We start from the raw sequence: 22,963 nt of genomic DNA, 5'->3' as shown, positions 1-22,963 counted from the left end.
AAAACCGCTTATAAAACTCAGACTTAAACAGATTCCAGTTAATAGCTGTACCTCGGTTCTCCACGGATCTCTTCGTCGTGATCCACCAGTTCTTAGCAACACCACGAAGCTGATGAATGACCAACCTAGTTCTGCGGTCATCAGAATAGTCAAGAGAATCAAACAACTAATCAACGTCATCCAACCAACTATCACAGTCAACTGGATTTTCTGTACCCAACAACAACGATGGATTAAACAACTGGAACCTCTTCAGCAAGGTTTCCATCGGCGTCGCTGTAGCATCCATCTGAACAGTTTCGATACTAGCTTGCTCATTCGGTGGAGTAACTGGCGGTAGGTTCCTGTTAATAACTCGTCGAGGACCCATCTGATAATCAAAGGTTAGGACACAAGATATCTCAATCGCTGCAATTCGATGTCCTTGCAATCTCTCAAAATTCCGGATACAGGTGAATTACAGTTCATATCTCAATAATTCATGCTTTATAAATTAATCACATAGTCATGTAATTCAAATAATTCTCAATTAATAAAGCATGCCCGCATGGTATTTAAACAAATCAATTTAAATAACTCAATCACATGTGAGAATTCAATTCATGCGGACTCGATCTACCCCGCTCACTTCTAAATTCAGTCCAAGAATCTTATTTATCTGATACCACTTAATGTGAGACCTCGGTTCTAAACATCTAATCAAAGAGTAAACAATCTAGCAAGCATTAAAAGCCGAGAACATTTTTTTTTAAAGGGGAAACCGCGCGGCCGCGCCTCAGCTTGGCGCAGGCGCGCATGGCACCCTGGCCAACGCGCGGCCGCGGCCGCGCCTTGTATGGCGCCCTGCCCGGGATAAAACGGGCTGCGCGGCGCGCTACTCCTCTGCTAAAAACCAATCCAACGCACATCCAAGCTCGTGGGAGTGAATCAATCATCGCTCTAACAACAAAATCATGCATTGGTACAAAATTCCAGCAACAAGGTATTCAATTACATGAAAAGTGTAGAACATGCATCAATTCTAAGTTCCACAATCCAAAATACAATACGATACAAGTTCAAATACAAATTCGACTTCTACAACCACAAGGCCTCACTCTATCAACTCATCCACCTAGCCATGCGATCTTTGACTCAGTCCTGCCCCACCTGTTGCCAAGCACACATACAAAGACAAGACAACAGCCGGATAATCCGGTGAGAATAATATTCTCAGTAAAAGAGACTAGCATGCAATATCAAATAAGCATTTCAAATTGAAATACATCAACCATACAATTTCAAGACAAATCAAAATGAAATGCATGTCTTTAAAACTCTTGGATTATCAAGTTCGGATAATCACAACATTGCTGCTTTTGCTTTTGGGATCCCGAGGATAAGATCACGTAAACAACTCACCGACTCTCCCGATCGAGATGGTGCTACGTATCTCCACCCTCTAGACTTTGGTGCGACTATAAGGAGTATGCTAGCACTAGGTGAAACGGCTACACCCAGGTCACTCACAATATAGCCCCCAAATCGTCTAACATAAAAGGGCCGTCCTGCCCGCTGAAATCAAGGATTCTTAGCTCAAGATGAATGCAATGCAAACATGACTCAATCAACTAAATTCGAGTAAAAGCAAATAACCTGCAAGTATGTGATTCTTCGGAACACTCGAATCAAGTCGGATTCGAGTCACACGTTCCATTCCAGTCTAAGTCATCTTATACCTTTCTCAAACTTCGATGCTCCAAACCTGGAAACAATAACGATTCCTCAATCAAGATTCCATCAAACTTTCTCAATCGAATAAAGAAATCGATACTATACCGGTTATAATCTTCAAAGCGATTCAACTCCTGAAATCTCACAATTCAATGGCCTTTGAACGAATCTGTACAGACGTAAGAGAAGATCAACAATGACGATCAAACTCAATAGCCAAATATCCTCGACTCAAAATGGTTCAAAATCCCAATTTCAAACCGGCGGCATAACGACTATATTCTAATTAAACCGAAATCGCAGACAGCATCATAACAACGATATCAACTCAATACAATGCCCAAAAAACAACAAAAGCTCAAACCCAACAAATCTAAAAATCCTCATTTTCGAAAATGGCTTCCAAAAATCATAACAAATCCGAACGACGCTCTATTTCAAAACTGACAGAGAATAAACAATCAGAACTCTGCCAAGATCAACATACTCAAAACTCAATCGATTCTAACAACATCCAAAAAATAAAATGCATCTGATCTTAGAAAAACTTACGATAGAACGAAGCTCTCGCAGCCATGATCGCTAATCTGCCTTCAGAATTAAATTCCAACGGACCGATCGAGCTCGGGGTGAAATCTGGAAAGCTTGAGAAAGCTTGGAGTCGGCTCTAATGGAGGGAGACGGCTTGGAGGGGAAGGAAATGGAGAAAAGAAGTCAATCCCAAGTATAAATATCTATTAAAGTCCAAAATTGCGTTTTAGTCCCTCAAATTTCCAAAATTTGCAAAAAGGACCCTTATCAAAAACAATTCGGCTCTTGAACTCTGAAATCTCCGATTATCTCAAATAAAGTCAATTAAGATAAAATCGGGGCATTACAGGTGTGATACGATTAACCCTAACAAAGAACGTGGCACAAAATGTGGCGGAGGCAAAAGCCACGGAGGAGATGATGACCATTTTGTCGGACATGTACGATAAGCCATCATCAAATAATAAAGTGTTCCTCATGAAAAAGTTATTCAACTTAAATATGGAGGAAGGTGCTTCGGTGGCGGCACACATCAATGAATTCAACACGATTGTTTTCCAATTTACATTGGTTGAAATCAAATTTGATGGTGAGATTCGTGCTAATTCTTTTGGCATCTTTACCAAATGTTTGGGAGCCGATGCGGGCAGCGGTTAGCAATTCTTTTGGAAAAGGAAAGTTACAATTCAATGATGTTCGAGATCGGATTCTTAGAGAAAAAGTTCGCAGGATGGATTCGGGTGAAGGAACATCATTGAGATCTGCCCTCAATCTCGAGAACAGAAGTAGAGGTAGAAGTAGCGAAAAGAATTCTAATCGATGGCGTGGCAGATCAAAGTCAAGGAATGGAAAAGACAAAAATTCCTTCGAAAAAAAAATTGAAGTACTGGAGCTATGGTGAAACTGGTCACTGAAAAAGAACTGCAAATCACCCAAGAATAATGCAAATGCTGTTATTGAGGATGTACATGATGCCTTAGTATTATCCATGGAAAACCCCGTTGATTATTGGGTTATGGATTCGGGAGCTTCGTTTTATACCACTGGTGATCGTGAGGTATTTAGTAATTACATCGCTGGTAATTATGGAAAAATTTTCCTGGCAGATGGAAAACCTTTGGAAATAGCTGGTATGGGTGATATCAGTTTGAAAATGTCAAACGGATCTATTTGGAAACTCAAAAAAGTAAGGCATGTACCAAGATTGACCCGAAATTGGATCTCAGTGGGACAACTCGATGACGAAGGCCATAAAGTGACTTTTGGTGATGGCTCTTGGAAAGTGAGCAAAGGAGCCATGATTATTGCTCGTGGAAAGAAAACGAGAACCCTTTATATGACTTCCAGTTGCAGAGATATGCTATCAGCTGTGGATTCTGGAGCTAATTCAAGTCTATGACATTGTAGACTTGAGCATATGAGTGAGAAGGGAATGAAGATGCTATATCAAAAGGGAAGCTACCGGAATTAAAAACTGTCGAACACAAATTGTGTGAAAGATGTGTTCTTGGAAAACAGAAAAAATTGAGTTTATCAAAAGGCTATAGAGAACCGAAAGCAGCAAAGTTGGAGCTGGTTCATACTGATGTATGGGGACCATCTCATGTGGCATCCCTTGGAGGCTCAAGATACTACGTCACGTTTATTGAAGACTCGAGCAGAAAAGTTTGGGCTTATTTTTTGAAAAATAAACCTGATGTTTATGAGACCTTTAAAAGGTGGAGATCCATGGTTGAAAATGAGACCAATTTAAAAGTGAAGTGTTTACGGTCTGACAATGGTGGAGAATATGAAGATGGTGAATTCAAGTAGTATTGTGCACATAACGGAATCAAGATGGAGAAAACCATTCGTGGTACTCCTCAACAGAATGGTGTGGCTGAAAGAATAAACAGAACCCTGAATACCAGGAGCATGAGATTGCACGCTGGACTGCCGAAATCATTCTGGGCTGATGCAGTTAACACTGCAGCGTATTTGATCAACAGAGGACCTTCGGTACCACTTGATTGTAGAATACCAGAGGACGTATGGAGTGGAAAAGGAGTAAACACTTCTTTCTTGAAAGTGTTTGGTTGTCTCTCATATGTTCATATTGATTGAGCCAGCAGAACGAAACTTGATCCAAAATCAAAGAAGTGTTTCTTTATTGGTTATGGATATAACAATTTTGGTTATCGGTTCTGGGATGACCAAAATCGGAAGATCATTTAGAGCAGAGATGTCATTTTCAATGAGCAAGTATTGTACAAAGACAGATCATACATTCCAGCTAGAGATAACTGTCCTGAAGTCAAGAAGACAAATGAAGTGCCATTGATAGATATTCCTATGAATGAGTCGGAGGACAGTAACCAGGAAAAAGAAACTGCACAAGAAGCTGACCCACAAACTCTGGTGATTGAACTCAGGAGATCTTCGAGAACAATTAGACCACCTGAGAGAAACTCCTCTGCACTTCATTATATTTTGTTGACAGATAAAGGTGAACTAGAGACCTTTGAAGAATCAATTCAAAATGATGATTCAACCAAGTGGGAGTTATCCATGAAAAACGAGATGGATTCACTGTCATCCAATCAGACTTGGGAGTTAAGGGAACTTCCGAAAGGAAAAAAGACATTACACAACAAGTGGGTGTACCATATCAAAGAAGAAGTCGATGGCAGCAAATGGTACAAGGTAAGGCTTGTTGTAAAAGACTTTTAATAAAGAGAAGGTGTTGATTACACCAAAATTTTCTCTCCAGTGGTGAAGTTAACCACTATCAGAACAATACTTGGACTAGTGGCAAAGAAAGACTTACATCTGGAGCAATTAGATGTAAATACGGTGTTTCTTCATGGTGACCTAGATGAAAAAATTTGTATGAAACAGCCACAGGGATTTGAATTACAAGAAAAAGAAAAAAATGGTATGCAAACTTCATAAGAGCTTGTACGGTCTCAAACAAGCTCCAAGACAGTGGTACAAGAAGTTTGATGGATTCATGAGCAACAATGGTTTTCTGAGGTGCCAAGCCAATCACTGCTGTTATGTGAAAAATTTTGGTGGTTCTTATATCATACTACTGTTATATTTAGATGATATATTGATAGCAGGATCTTGTATGGAGAAGATTAATAAGCTCAAGAGAGAGTTATCAAAAGAATTTGCTATGAAGGATTTGGGTGCTGCAAAGCAAATTCTTGGAATGAGGATCTTAAGAGATCGGGTGAATGGAATCTTGAAGTTATCTCAAGAAGAGTACGTGAAAAAGGTTGTTAGCAGATTTAACATGGATGAAACTAAAGTTGTGAGTACTCCTTTGGCTAGTCATTTCAAACTAACCAAAGCTCAATCACCATCTACGAAACAAGAGCAGACTTATATGAACAAGGTTCCTTATGCTTATGCTGTCGAAAACCTCATGTATGCAATGGTGTGCACAAGACCAGATATAGCACATGCAGTGGGAGTTGTGAGCAGGTTTATGAGCAATCCGAGAAAACAACACTGGGAAGCAGTGAAGTGGATTCTCAGGTACTTGAAAGGTACTGCTGGTTTATCTTTATGCTACAGGAGGACTAATCAGGACTTACAAGGATATGTCGATGCCGACATGGGTGGTGACCTAGACTACATGAAGAGTACTACTGGATATGTGTTCACATTGGATGGTACTGCAGTAAGCTGGGTGTCCAAGTTGCAAAATATTGTTGCACTTTCGAATACTGAAGCTGAGTAAGTTGCAGTAACAAAAGCAAGCAAAGAGATGATTTGGTTGCGATCATTTCTTGAGGAACTGGGTCAGAAGCTTGAGGATAACACGTTACACTATGACAGTCAGAGCGCTATTCATTTAGCAAAGAATCTTGTTTATCATGCTAGGACGAAGCATATACAGGTTTGGTACCATTTCATCAGATCGGTTTCGGAAGATGGAATCTTGATGCTTGAAAAGATTTCTGGAAGTAAAAATACAGTTGATATGTTCACAAAGACTGTAACCACGGAATAACTAAAGTTGTGTTCAACTTCAGTCGGACTACAAGTATAAGAGAGGAGGCATGAGCTGCTGCATTGATTGTGTGAAAACTTGATTGAAATCAAATCTTCAAGTGAGAGAAATGTTAGGTGGCAGCTGATTGTTGGTGGTTGGCAAGTGAGGAAGCATGAATTAAATGCTCCTCATTTAATTCACGCGTATTAGGGGCTCTATAAATAGAGCTCCTCTGCCTTTCGTTTCATTCATCCCTTCAAGCTCTTTCTTCTCTTCTTCGAGAGCAAATATAAAGAAAAATATTGAGTGTTTTTCTTGTGTGAGTTATATCGAATTATTTTTCGGTAATACTCAGGGTTTGGGTTTGGTGAGAGAAAGTGTTTTGTATACACTTGTAATATTTCTTCGGTTATATATATTTGCAACAGCTCCGTGGACGTAGTCTATATTGGATGAACCACGTAAATTTTTGGTGTTCTTGTTGATTATTTTATTCCACAATTTTATTATCATCATGATCGCTTCGGTATGATCCATAATATAGGTTTCTTGTAAGAAAATCTCATGAAAACTTATCTGCGAGACGGTTCGACTTGATCCATATATAGAGTGGATAATAGCATTTTTTACATAAAAATTAATACAAAATTAGTATTATAATTAAGTTATGCTAGATATACACTTTAAGATACACTCAAGATGACATTTTTTTTAAAGAGTGTTAATTAGAGAATAAAAAGAAAATAAAAGAAAAAAAAAAGAAAAGAAATGCAACTAGATATTAGGGTGCTCTTGTAATTTACCATACAAAATGTAAGCGTGAATATAACATAAAGTGTATACCCATAATTTTCCATTATAATTAATTACTTATTTATCAAACATTACTATTTCTGATTTTCAGATTTTCACTTTATTTTAAAGCATTGCACACTTGTGTTTTTTCCCTACTTCTCCATTAAACATTTCTATAAAAACATAATTTTTTTTCTCCCAACAGTCGAGAAAATATATTTGCAGTTTTTTCTACGTACAAGGCCAGTAAAATTGATCTTATCCCGACAATTGACTTGTTAAACGGAAAATGGAGATATTATTGAACGTTTTTGATTTAATTCAATTTTGTTGATATTTTAATTTAATTTGGATAAAAAAACATTTAAAAAATCGGAAAATATGATTATCGAAGACATGAGAAGCTACTAATTTTTTTACTTACTATTGGCCACTAAATTAAAATTTGACCCAAAGCTAAACAAGTCAATGAAGAAAAAACTAAACTTGGTTTTGGTCCATTGAGGTAAATAGTAAATTAGTAATGGTTGTTGAAAGTTGGTAGTTGGGGAACAATTATCGACTCCAATCAGACAATTACAACTGCTACAAAATTTCTCTGTAATATCTTTTAAATTTTCAGCAAAATTTTAAGTTTCAATTTAATGTTTTCGTGTTCCCATAGGATTTCTGTAAATTCATAATTATAGTAATCATCAATATTCCACTTTGTTTCTTTCATTTCCATTGCATACTCGAATCCGGAGAGACTTGAACCAACGGCCAAATCGGGAATTCATATCGTGTCAGAGACTTACAAATTAATAAAGAAATATTAGGCTGATTTACCTATAATTATTACCATGATATTATTATTCTAAAATTAATTGAACGTTCTCACATCATAATATATATAATTGTAGTGTGAATTAATATATCTTGCTAATATGAATATTTGATTTGAATAAATGAGTTGAATTTCGAACAGAATCCAAATTAGTATATATACCTACCATTCATTCAACGAGCTCATAGAATAGCAAAGTCGTGAATTCGCGGGGGCTAACAATTCTTTTTACATGATTTATTTCTCGTAATATTCCTTCATCGTCACGATCAAATAAGGATAGAAAGCACGTCAATAACCTAAGGACAACGTTACAACCAAAAGAAAAGCTCATAATTATTATTTTTTTTAAAAAAAACATTCTCAAACACTACCTCTAATACTGGTCGTAGCTCGCTCGCCTGCGATGTTTCAGTTATCATGGAAGCTCACTCGGCGGACGTGGCGAAGCGAAGGCTAGGAACACGAGAAACGCCATGATGGCCACTGGGATAAAGAGGAACAGCGGCGGCGGGGCGGGCGGAAGGGACGGCAGAACGAGCGGCAGAAACAAGAGAGAAATCGTGAACAACACCATGAGAACAACCCATCTTGAGCTGAAGTATCTGAGCATCAATGGCGGCTGCCCTTGGTAACTATCGTGGCACGTAGAATCACTCTTTACCTCTCGTATTTTGTAGATCATCATCTTCCTCCATTAAAGTTCTCCCGAGTTTTTTTTTTAATTTCTTGTGGAGAGATGAAGAAGAGAAATAATTGTATTGGTGGGATTATGGTGGGGTGAGGTTATTGAATCGTGTCAAATACATCTAACATAATATAGGGTCATTTTTGGTGTTATTTATCATATACAACATGATTTTTTTTTTCTCAAAAACTAGTTAAATATATACTAGCTACAATATTCATATACATATATAGGTACATCAAAATATATGTGCGTAACACAATAAATGTTTGAGTTATAAATTTCAAAACGCATGAAAGTCTTGGCCTTTTGATTTTTCTGCATGGACTTTAGCCAATTTAAAATGTCACATGGAGTCTTTATGAAATTTACCTACCCCTAAAATTTAGATTGAAAACCACTTTATTTACCAAAACTTTGTTGGAAGAAAAAAAAATTGCATAGTTGTGTTTGGGCATATATACCAAAAGTTACAAAATTCTTTATTAAATATATGCTTTTATTTTTTTAATGACAATAAAACGTGGTGTCATTACATACCTTTCAATGTTAACTGGATAAACGATAAACATCGGAACTAATACAGTAAGTAATATGTAAATTATGCTGGTCATTTAAACAACACTGAAATATATATACTTCAAATTTTACATCGCATCTTCATGATTATTCCATACAAATGATGAAATGGATCGAGTAGTTTTGTCTCGTACGTTGCATTGAGATAATTTTTACCATTCGAATGAGTGTAGTTGGCTACTTTTTGATAAAAATTGGATCATATAAGTATTCGAGAAATAATGCATTTTGAAAAAATAAAAATAATATATACATGATATGATTGTATATTGACCGGATAAAAGCCTTCGTTTTCTAAATGCATGCATACTCGTGACTTTGTCATTACAAAGGTCGAGTCTAGATTCATTGTCCGGAATGCAACCTTTCAATATTTAATTAATTTCATAATTCAAAATTTTCTAGCTAGTTGCCAATTTTCTATTTTATTTTTCATTTTAAGTTATGTTGTTAATCAGCATGATTTAAAGTCTTAGTGTACTATTTTACACTTTTTAAAATTAAATTTAACATTTTTAATTTTTTTTACCGAAATGATGATGTGGTACTAAAAAATGATAATGTAACATTAGAAAAAATATTAAATCACCAAAAATTTATAAACATGTTTGATTTCGATTTCACGTCGATACTACGCTGAAAAAGGGAAATTTAGTATATTAAAACCATAAATTGATCATGACCAATTTTTTTAAAAAAACATGCAAATTAGTTGTTACAAGTCCAAAAATATAATTTCTCATACATCTATCAAAAGTCAATAAAACAAACCTACAAAATTATAAAATTTCAAAAAAAAAACCCCAAAATTTTATTTTAATTGCGGGAACAATTCTTCCAGACCACCTATTTTTAGCATCTATTCATTAAAATTAAATTTATGAAAAAATCAAAAAATTTATTAAAATTCAGAGAATTTTCATTTTCATTTTTAACAAGTTAAAAAAAATCTACTTGACATGTCATATTTAGGGGTGGTTTTTGGATATACCGTACTAAAAATATGGGTATGAAAAAAATTCATACTGATACCGATAGCGAAATTTCAAAATTTTGGTATGGAAAAAATTCATATTGATACCGTATAGATACCGAAAAAATATCTGTATATCGAAAAAATTTCGGTACGGTATGCCAAAAATTCGGTATTTTGATCTGGTATGCCAACTCTAGTCGTAGCACGTGCACACTTAAGGCTAGTTATTAATTAAGCAACAACTACGTAGAAATAATAGTGTTTTTATGGTAATATGAATCCACGGTCTCTATGCAGAAAACATTCGAGAAAACGCAGAAATCTGTAAATCAAGCTAGCTAAATAAATTACACTAGACAAACGTGATACAACAAACTCGTCTCTAAAAAAATATTGGCAGAAAGAATCGAACCATTATAGAATAATTATCTTGTTTATTGGTGGGATTCTTTATTCGTAGGTTGCGTTTATTTGCTATGATAAGTATAAGATTATATTAATAATCTTATGCAATCACATGTTTATTTATTTTTTGAGGGCCCGTGTCAACTCATAAAGTTCATCCATATTTACCTAATTTAAACTTTAATCTTTGATGATTTATCACAAATAAATGGTGTGATAAATAATCATTTTTAACTAATTATATTTCCAATTAAAAAAAATTACACTAATATCCTTAATTTACTTCCCTAAAATATAATATATGAAAATTCCATTTTAAAAAATTATATAACATGGATATAAATTTCAAATACTTTAAGATATATTAATACATTTCATTTGATTTTAATATACGAAAGATCCATTTAAAAATTATAAAACATGAATAAAAATTCTAATAATTTAATATATGATTAATACATTTAATTATATTTTATCCTTATTCATGAAAAAAAAGTGTTAACTCAATTTATTAATTTTTGTTTTAAAAAATAAATAATATTTATACTCAATAATTTTGGTCAATTAAAATAATTTACATCTGAATTAATAATAATTTACATTATTCAATAAAAATTATAATCTCAAATTTATAAATAAAAACTAAAAATAAGATTATATATTATACACAAAGAACAAAATTATAACTCGTCACTTAATCATAATATCAATCACAAAATTGATTCATCAAAGTAAACATGTAATTGTTTATGCATCATTATTCAACATCCTATAAAATTAGTTTAATAATCTTAATATTATTTATCTATATATAATTAATCTCACTAAGTAAACACAACCTTAATATATTAAAATCTTGGTTTTTTCGAATAATACCTAACCTAATCTTCATATTTGAAATATTATCTTCTTTTTTTTTTTGCATTTATTAAATATTCAACACATAGATTATGTACAAATCACTAGTGTTTAAAATTTTCGGTACAATTGGAAGAGTTGTCCGGGGTTGGAATTTCAAGTCTGGGTATGTTTTAATTTGTCAAAGCGACACGCCAGCAGACCAGAAAGAAAAGTAATGTCGAAGGTTGGGGTGGATTCATAGTACCTAATAAATGTATGTGTGTTTTTTTATAATAAACTATATATGTGAGGTTCTTGGGATTGAAAGAAACACTATCATGCTTTATCATATAATTACAAAAGAGGTGTGACAATCATATATTTAGTAAAAATTTGTTTCAAGTTTTATCATAATTGTTTATGTTATGTATTAGAAAATATTTTAATGATTTAAAAATATAAAATTTATTTTATTCTTTTTGAAGGGACATTAAATAAGAAATTTAAAGAGTCTAAAATCAAGAGAGAACATTAATATATATCTTATAAATTTATAGGCAAATTAATAGGTATGCACTTGATGAAAGTGAGAGAAAACATAAATTTTTATTCATCTCATTTTTAAGCCTCTAAATTTCATCAACCGGATACTATGTGCATATTGCATTAGACATATATCTCTCTCCACTTATAATGTGATGAACATATAATATGTATGATACAAATAAAATTTTATAGCAATCAATATGCAAATTAAAAATATTTCAAACAATATTATATTATTTATACATCATTCTTCTCTATTTTCTCACACGTATTACTACGTTCTAACTTATATCATAACAATACATTAACGTGTAATTAATTATTTGTTTCTCAAGAAGATTTAAGAAAATGATTTTATGTAGAGCCAAATGGGTTCCAGCAATTTGTAGTACTTAGATAGTGTTTGTAACCTCTAAAGTTAAGTGATTATGAAAATTTTCTTCACAAATTTGTTAAGAGAATCTCCATAATCACTTATTTTTAAAAATTGCAAACACTACCTTAATATCCGCTGGCCTTTCATTACGATTTGGGAAATTTCGAAAATCCACGTATCCAACCTATTTATTTATTTGGCAGTGCTTAGTGGATTCAGCCTATTTTTAAGACTCTAATTTTATAGAGGATGGTCTCGTAACTTGCTTAGGTTATCAATTATAATTTAAGGTTTTATTATAATAAATGGTAGTTTCTTTAAAAAAAAATTATTCTCTTATGTGATATCAAAAAAATGGTAGCATGTTGTTGAAAATTGCTAACGTGACAAATCACGTTTTGATATTTTAATTTTCTCGTATTTATGAGTAGATATGTCTAAAAATAATAATATTTTATCTATAATAATAATAATAATAATAATAATAATAATAATAATAATACTTTATAAAGATTTTGAAGAATGTTTTAGACTTTGATGCGTGTCAATCATTTCAGTGGGCTGCACTTTGCGTAATATCATTCCATTCTCTCTCTTTTTTTTTTCTTTTTTTTTCCCTTTTTTCGTTAGATTAGATTTGGTTTAGCAGCCTGCAGGCGATCCACTTATCACACTTCATTAATTTTATGTGCCTCTATATTGGTAACTATCTTTTTGTTCATTATATTAATTCTTTATTGCGCATGCATGCACAGTACTTATTTAATGAGAGAAAATCCAGTTCAATTTTAAATATTTGATTATTTCCTTAGTTCGGTCATGGAATGTTTCAATGTTCATGCGAGAACCCGAAATTTCGGTTACCAAATAAATTTTGAAGTGTGCAAAATTTTAGTCGCGATGCTTATTTTTCAGAAGCTTGCAAAAATGCAACCGGTAATTTCTGAGCAGCTAAAACAAAATTCGGCAGCTGACCATTTTCAGCAGTCGAGAAATTCAGTAACCCAAATCCAGCAAATCATGTACATAGCGGTTTAGTTCAACCTATCTTAAAGGTACTATCCTAATAGGAGATCTAACAACTCATGATTTGCATGTCAATCCTATAATATTAATTATGCATATGTGTTGAGATGTGGACCTTTGGATGAATGATTTAGGTATTATCCATATGATAGGATCTCATTAACTGCCGTCAATAGCCAGCTGCAACTTTAAACTTGTAAGTGATGCATTAACTTGAAATAATGATTGTAATTTATAAATATGAGACTAAACAGTCAGATTTTTTTTCTATAAGTAACACCCGATTTTTGGGTTGGTGGTACACAAATTCTGAGCAAACCACCTAAATTAGAAGCATTAATTTCGAAATTAGAGTGTGAGCACAAGCAACAGAACTATTAGCGAGTGCAGACTCTTTGCAAGTGACAACCGAAATATAATCTTAGCAACTTAGACATAGTTTGATACATAGGATATGATAAGTATAGGATATATAATATAAGGATAAATTAAGGATAAGTAAAATGGTAGGATACTATGTTGAATGTTTGGTATGATTTTAATAAGAGTGATTAAATTTATATATTCGATTTTAATGACAAAATTAACCTACCGTAATGTGGAGGAGAATGAGGCGTGTTTAGAGTTTAGATGTTTTTTATATGTGGAGGGTAATCATGTCTTTTTGTAGTATTTTTTTAGTTGTATTAAATTTATCACACCAAATCAAAGGGATACATAATCCCCTTGTCAAATCATTTATCAAGGGCCCATTGACTTATCATGGGCTTTTTAAAAATAAACCAAGCATGAGATGAAGAAAGATAATTTATTAATCACTCTCTTATCATATGTACCAAACTATGCCCTAATGTTAGAGTTGTCATACGGGTCAACCCATGGCGGGGCGGGGCGGGGCAGGGCAGGGCAGCCCACCAAAAACCCACCTTTTGGCGGGTCGAGGGCGGGTCGGCCCACCATCCAAGCGGACTGAAAATCCTCAACCCAACCCAATCCAAGGTGGGTTGCGGGTTAGGAGAGCCGTCCGCGGGTTGGCTCACTACAAATAAAATTTATAAATAAAAATCATTATAATTAATTATAAATTTAATTTCATAAATAAATATTAATAGAAAAAATTTAATAAAAATTTTAATTATTGATTTCATATGTGTAAATTTTATATAAAGTAATTAATACAAAAAAATTTCACAACTTTCATTAAAAAATACATATATTACAGTAAAAATAAAAATAAAAATAAAATAATAATTCTCCAGGCCCGCGGGCCTAGGCGGGTTGGCCCATCTAGGTCCACATTTAGTTGGGTTAAAAAAATTTCAACTCAACCCACTTAACTCGTGTGGCGGGGCGGGCCGAACCCCAAATTGACGACTCTACTTACTGTAAGTGACTTTTTTGTTTTAACGTCGTAACATGATTTAAAACTATTCTAGCATGCATACAATTTGTTCAAAACATGATTTTCTTGTTTTAACATCGTAACATGATTTAAAACTATTCTAGCATGCATACAATTTGTTCAAAACATGATTTTCGAAATCTATATTCTTGAAGCACCGAAACTTACGAACAAATGGTAGGAATATATATATATATATACCACGCATTATCCTTTGTAATTTGTTAAGTGCATAAAATGACTATTATTTATTTCAGAAAAATATGTTATTTCTGTTCTGCTTTATATATACTTTATATATACGAGATCTATGTTAAAAACGTACGAATTCAAAATTTACTCGTGAAACTTTCTCCTAAGAGTTTTTGTATAGTAATTAATAACAATTATAAAATCGGAAACCTAAGAGTTTTTGTGTATTAATTAATAAAAATTATAAAATCGGAAATCATAATTACCTCCTGATTAACATTAATAATTGCAATACAATCTCCTTTCAAAAAAATAATTGCAATACAATCGTCAATCGAGCACCTTTTCAAATTATAGTTTTACTAAAGTAAATATTTATTTGTGTCGGTTAAGAGATTTAATTTAGTTGACAATGACGTAATCAATAATTACAAATTATTCAATAAATAATACATGGGATAATTCCTAAATATATCCTTGTATCTTTTTTATTTTTCGTATTATATCTCTTTCACTTTTCATGTTCCAAATATATCTCTAATTCATTAAATAGTTTCTTGAATTTGTCCTTAAAACTAAATAATGTACATTCTATCCTTTATTTCCCTATTTAATATTCAAAGGTTTAATCCCATCATGCTTTCGTCAGTAAATTAAAGCAAAATACCTCTTTGACCACACTGTTGTCGGGTAATGTCCACCGGGTTTTACAGGTTGCTCCTCACAACCAAACCACGCGATCGCAACCGATGATTCCTGACACAGACTCCTTCAGCAGCAGCTAGCACATCCCTATTTCGTTTCCTACCTTAGGGTGTATAGTAAAAGCTTAATTTTTTAAATAAAATAACATGATAGGGAAGAGCTTCGGAAATTTATTCAGACAACATATTATTACATAAATCAACATCCTTTGAAGAGGAGGAGATAACTAGTTTAGCTACTCATAGTAGCCTTGTTCTTGGAATACATGAAATTACAGAAACTTAATACAATTCTAGAAAGAGAAATATTACAATGATTTTTATTTGTAAGAAAACTGAAGGGAATGATCGATGTTTTCAGCTTCCTAAAATGCCTGTATTTATAGCTGAAGTTTCACTCGTTTCACCGAGAAACTTCAGGAAATCTTACAGCTGTCTTGAATTATTTATGCCATTATTGATGGCAGTTGTCTTGAATTTTTTATGTCATTATTGATGACATCTTTTACTAGTGGATGAGTCACATTTCTGCCACTTTCTTTTGTCCCTATTCTCCTCACATGTCTTCTTTAATTTTGTCGGGGCATCTTTTGCTTTTGAAGTGGGCCCCTGTGAAAGCGTGTCTTCAGTGGTCCTTGTCCACCTTTGCTTGTCTCGAAAAAATACTTTCGATCCGTTCGGAGTTTGAAGGTTTTTCCAAATTCTGGCTCCTTCTGGTTTGGACATTCTGGGCAGATGTTTTTTGACCATCTTCCGATATGAGCCATATTGCAAAATTTTCGGCGAGTTTCTTTACTCCCCGATAGCTTGTTATTCCACAAAAGGTTTCTCTTCTTTTCGAAGAGTTCTTCCGCAAAAGTCGTAGTTTTTCCTGTCATTGTATTTAACAGGAATGATCCATTCACAGAATTCTGATAAAATTTGAACGGAAACTTGACCTTGTCCATCTCGGTGAGACAGACCCAAATACCTCATGCCCTTCTGGTTAAGATTTCATTTTCTCCGAAGGTGGACACCAATGGTATTTCTTCAGATATAGGATCCTTGATAAATCTTTGATTATTTACATCAGGTCTCCTTAACTTAATGAAATGAAAGGACTCATATGATCCTTTCCCTGTTGGTTCTGGAGCTGCACTAAAGAAGTATAATTCGAACACATCTCCTCTGGACAAATGGTCATTATTTTCCCATGTTTCTTGGAATGATTCCTGAATCCATTTTGGTAGCTGTGATATCTCCTGGAAGCCTGGTGAAGTTGTATAAACTGAGGCTAAAGCCTCAAATTCATACCATAGCTTTACATCCTTAGGATTGACATTATTTTTTAGCCAACCCCTTGGATATATTCCTGCAACATCAACCCTGCAAGTGTTTGGGTTAATTTCACTTCTTGTACTTAATTTCTTCCACCTTTGTTGATAAACCTGAAATGGAGAAATGACAGCTGGATTAGTATCAATCTTAGATTTGCCCTTGTCTGTATTGGGCCTAAGATTGATCTTTTCCTCTTTTATCCCAGAGGCGAAGGGTTGACTTGATGAGTTACCCTCATCAATTTTTGCTTTATCTAGATCATCAAAAGCTGATGATAGATTAGCACTTGTTTCCTGAGTTTTAGAATCCTCATTATCTTGTTTCACAACCGGTGGATGCATTTCTTGTTCTTGTAAAACCAATGGTTTTAGCATATCTTGTTTATGAAAAACCAATGGTTTCTCTATAACCTTCAAAATTGGCCCTTGGATAGCAACCCATAATTGAGTTTGAGCCTGCATACATCCTATAATTCGATTAGATACTTTGATCCGATCAGCTTGTTGTGACCTGCCGACCATTTCAGCATTAATGGCTAACTGGTTGAACTCGGTTTGAAGCAACCCAAGGTGTTCCCTGAGATGCCTCTGCATTTTCATGATGGAATCCACGTCACCGTCTTCCATCTCTTGTTAGAAAATCTGCAAGAATCTTTTCATGAGATTTAATAATAACAATATCAAAAATATTATTTTGACATAAAGCTTGCCATCTTAATAATCTAGCCTTCTCTGGTTTAAATTCAATTTTATTTCTTAAAAAAGTTTTTATTTGGGTATTATCAACTTTCAAAGTAAATTTTTTAGCAAGTAAAAATAAACGCCATTTCTCAAAATCCTTTTTAACTGCGTAAAATTTCTTTTCATTGATATGTCATCTGATACCCTCATATTCTGTAAAAAGGTCGCTACAGTATCTGCATGGTACTTCCCCATCTGGAGTGAGCTTAGTAAGGACTGCAGCCCACCAATCGTTGCTGGCATCTGTAAATAATACCAACTCATCTTCATCTACGGGTATAGTCATTTTCGGGAGTTTCTTACATTGAAAGAGTGGGTGCTCGGTGAGCCAACTTGTGGCTAAGGGCTTTTATGACTCTATGTATAAACAATCTTTTGTTTAATATAATTTACACTTTTATAATGGCATTTACTTTATCTTTTATCATATTATTATGTTGTGACATACTATAAGATGTTTAGATGAAGACCTTGAATATACTATAGTGTATGTAAGATGTGGTGGCACATGGGGATGGTTATCATGAAACACATCTTATAGTCACTGTATATTCTAAACAGTTCCTAGTCGATTGAGCCGTCCGTTAATAAGGATAAGGATCGCTCGAGATTGAGACTAGCATTTGCTATGCCGAGTACCACGTTTCATTGGTATGAAATATAGAGATGTTCAAAGCATGCAAATGGATATTCATACGATGAATGATCGAACTACCCTATCCGGACTTTCCAAGTGGTTATCACTTATCGAGTGGATAAAGTCCGCGGTTTTGGTTGTACACCATTAGTCCTTACTACTTGAAACATCATTGAGACTCTATATGCTAGTACTGTATTTTGACTCGTTTACCGACTCTATTGGGGTCATCAGGTGTCGGGATTGGGTACAGTTATGACACATATAGGAGTCGATGCTTTGTTGTCAAGGATTCACCACATACTTGCGAGTGTGGATATCCTATGCAATCTGAGGAGATATTAGTGTGACGAATCTCTGGCCAGAGTACATGATGTGTTTTAAAAAATGGTTTCTTAGTAGCACATGCGATGTCACTATTTGATCTTCAAGATGCATTGCATAGTTATCGAATCTCGAACGACTCTCGATTTACCAATAGTTGTTGATTCGATCGGGATATATGGATGAAGGGACCGTACTGTACGCTAACCAAAATCTATTGATTCTTGCAGGCACTATCAGTGATACCTAGGGAATCATGGGGCGATGTTTCTAGGCGCTCTTACCATGATTCGATGGGCAAGTCGGAAATTGTTGTTCCGAGTCACAAGGAGTTGTGAGCCCACGGCTAGCTGTATCCCTGAACCATTGAGGGTCACACAAGTAATGGATTTCTAATTCTCGTTGAGATAGTTAAATTTAAAGAGTTTTAATTTAATGAACAAAGAATTAGGACTTCTTATATCAGAGTAGAAGAGTAAGATTTCCTAAAATAACATAGGGATGAGCATTTTTGGAAATCACTGAATTCGGATTCAGAAAATTTATCTTGACTTTAAAAGATGCAGAAATGGTTTCTGTGCACATTGGTGAAATTGGTTTATCAATCTGAGTCACGATGAATTTTATATTAATTTCTGAATATGCAGGCTTTGCTTGTCAGGCTTTAACTTATGACTAATGGGCCCTAAGCTGTTAGCAGCCCACATTATAAATAAGTTATTGCAGTGCAGAAATTAGACACAAGTCTCATAATTTTCGAACACTAGGGTTTTGAGACCTAGAGTGGCCGCCCCCCTCTCTGTGTTTTTCTCTCTGAAATCCAGTCTGTGAATTTCGAATTTGCAGTCTGGTTTAACGGATCAAATTCGTTAATTCTCTTCGTAAAAACTTCTGATAGATTTTCTAGTGAAATCTATCAGAGGGATTCGAATTCTGTTCGTGGACCTGATTGAAGAATTGTTCGTCCATCAGTTCCTGGGATATACAACAAGAGCAGAGTTATCTGTTGGTGTCAATAATCTCGTTTCGAGATTCAAGGTAAAAATTTAATTGTTATTTAATTTTTACACGCACAATTTAATCGTAAAGTTTTGATACCCATGATATGGAATCGTTCCATATAAAATTTTAAAACTTCCGCTGCACCGGGTATCAATTCTGATTGATCTGAACACCGTTTTCCAACAGTGGCGTCAGAGACAGGTTGCTCAGATCAAGCGATTAAATTAATCGATTGTACAAAATTTTTAAGCCTTGGTTTTTTGAAACAAAAGGATTTTAAAAATTTAAAATTAATGGGCAAACCCGGGGCAGCGAACGTCGCTGCCCGGCCCGAGCCCCTTTTGGGGCGCGGGCTGCCCGGGATCGTCCCGGGCTGCCCGGGATCGTCCCGGGCGGCCCGGGAAAATTAATTTTTATTTTTAATTAAAATTTTAATATGTTAAAATTCTATTTTTGGTCCGATCGAAAATTGTTTTTGATTGGTCCACGAGGCGTCGGATCGAATTGTTCGAGTCTGAAAATTTTAAAATTGATTTTTGGATAAATTTGAATTTTTGGAAAATTTATAGATTTTATCCGTTAAATCAGATTTTATGAAATTAATTATTTTTGGTACAATTGATGATAAGATATGATCTTATGGAAATATTGAGTAAAATATGATTTTATGTATAAAATTGGATTTTATATGTAAAATATGATTTTATTTGATAAAAAGGTAAAATATGATTTTGTATGTAAAATAAGATTTTATATATGGAATATGATTTTATCCTTTTTAATTTAATTGCCATTGCATGTTATCCAATAAATTAATTTTGAATTAAATATTATTGGATAAGGATGATCGATTACCATGACCAATTTTGTTGGTGTATGTTAGGGAATTTACATTTGTTTTTATTGTTGTTGGATTTATTAATGGGCCTGGTTTATGGCCCAATATGAATTGTCATATGTAATAAAAGTGGGCCTGGTTTATGGCCCGTTCCCACCTCTTAAAATGTATCCCCTACTTGTCATAGTTATTTATTGTAAATACATTATACTTAGTGGGAGATGAAGATTGGAAGCGTGGTGGGCCCAGCAGACAATAAAGACTGAAGAAATGTAAATTGGAAGCACAATGTAATAGGATTGCATTGCATACTTGCATATTACCTAGGATTGGACTTAGACTCGTGATTGGCAACCACGGGTCGATTAGAAATGGAATCGATCATCCTAAATAATATATGATATTATTGATGTATGCATGTTTTAGACTAAATTGTATGAATCCCGCAAGCATACATAAAATGAAAGATGAGACAAATTTTCAAAATTAAAATCCCTCATTTTAAATATGATTTAAAATTGATATCAAGATTAAAAGGGAATTTAAATATTGTTTAAATGTTCCTACCTTCCATCAACGATCAATGTATGAGATGCTACCCGCGGATACGGTCCGGCTCATATTATTGGGGGGGCCCGTTCGTCGAAAAGCTGTACATTGGATCGACACATGTTGTAAGTTGGGTGGAACTCCCATGGGATTTGCTCATATTATTGGAGATCCACATGGCGACCGTCCATCACAACTTAATATTGATGGGTCATCTTGACGTGTCACAATAAACGGCGTCATATTATTGGGCCCTTATTGGACATGAGGTAAAAACGTGGAGGTTGCTTTGGAAGCAATTGGGCTCTACCTTTTGAAAATTATGGTTGGCTGATATTATTCGGGACTATAGTTTGTCAATTGGACTCCATGTTCCCACTAAAGAAAATGTTTCTCGTTTTCACTAGAGGGTAGTGAAATCGTTAAAATAGTGGGAGTGAGATTCATAAAATAAATTTTGCCTATTTTATGTCTTAGTAAATTAATTAAACAATCACTGATTATTGTCTGTTTCTTTTCAGTATTTCATTAAGATGAATTCGCGCAATCCACTATTCTCTATTCTCGAACAAAATAAACTGACTGGCGCAAACTATACGGAATGGTTCCATAAGTTGAAGATTGTCTTGACCTCGGAGAAGATGTTCTACGTGTTAGAAAAATCTCCTCCGAAGGAAGCACCAGCTGATATAAGTCCGGAAGAGTTAGCCAAACTTGATAAATGGTGGGACCATGATATCAAGGTCAAATGCTATATGTAAGCTTCGATGTCTGATGAAATCCAGAGGCGATTTGAGGATACTGTGAATGCTGCTGACATTCACGTACAACTCAAGGAACTTTTTGGGGCTCAATCGAGAGCTGAAATGTTCGCTATTGTAAAAGAGTTAATGACGTGTCGCATGCGTGAAGGGACTTCGGTCCGTGATCATGGGGTACGCGTGATTTGGCTCATTCAGAAGTTGGTGACGCTTGATTTGGTATTGGAGCATGAACTCAATGTGGACTTATTACTTCTCTCTCTTCCTTCATCGTTTGACGGTTTTGTGGTGAATTTCAATATGAACAAGATAGAGGCCTCCCTTGAAGAGATGGTCAATATGCTTGTAACTTATGAAGCCACTTTAAAGAAGGATAAACCGGTTCTCTTGGTGGGCTCCTCTTCTTCTGCTAAGAAGGGGCCAAGTACAAAGGGTAAGAAACGTTCTGCCCCATCCAAGAAAACCGGACCCGAGAAGAAGAACAAGACAAAGGCTTCAAACATGGAAAAGTCCAAGGATGTTTGTCATCACTGCAAGAAACCCGGACATTGGAAACGTAACTGCAAGGAATATCTAGAGCAGTTGCGAACTGCGAAGGGTATGTTTTATATTGAAATAAATGTTTCACTTAATACTACTTCTTGGGTATTGGATACCGGATGTGGATCTCACATTTGCAATGATTTGCAGGTGATGACAAGAAGTCGCAAGCTTAAAATGGGTGAGACCCAGCTGAGGCTCGAAAATGGTTCTAGAGTTGAAGCCAAAGCTGTGGGAGACGTTTATTTAATTTTGCAGAACGATTTTAAGTTACTTTTGAGATATGTTTTATTTGTTCCAGACTTGATTAAAAACATTATTTCTGTTTCTATGCTTGATAGAGATGGTTTTTCTTGCAATTTTGTGAATGGGATTTGCAATATTTACAAGAATGAATGTTTGATTGGAAATGGACAACTTGAAAACGATCTATATAACTTAAAATTAAAAGACGTTCCAATAAATTATGTTGATAAACCGGTAACAACGAACAAAAGAAAAATCGATAGTCAAAACCCGGCAAACCTTTGGCATGCTAGGCTAGGTCATATTTCCTCAAGGAGGATGAACAAGCTAGTGGGAGAGGGCATGTTTGATATGTCTGATATTAACTCTTTACCTACTTGTGAGTCCTGCCTAAAGGGAAAAATGACTAAATCTCCTTTCAAAGGGAA

The sequence above is a fragment of the Henckelia pumila genome, chromosome 3 (genome assembly GCF_033568475.1).
Source record: "Henckelia pumila isolate YLH828 chromosome 3, ASM3356847v2, whole genome shotgun sequence".
Classification (NCBI taxonomy): Eukaryota; Viridiplantae; Streptophyta; class Magnoliopsida; order Lamiales; family Gesneriaceae; genus Henckelia; species Henckelia pumila.
The sequence above is the reverse complement of the archived record's forward strand: the minus strand, read 5'-3'. Positions refer to the sequence as shown.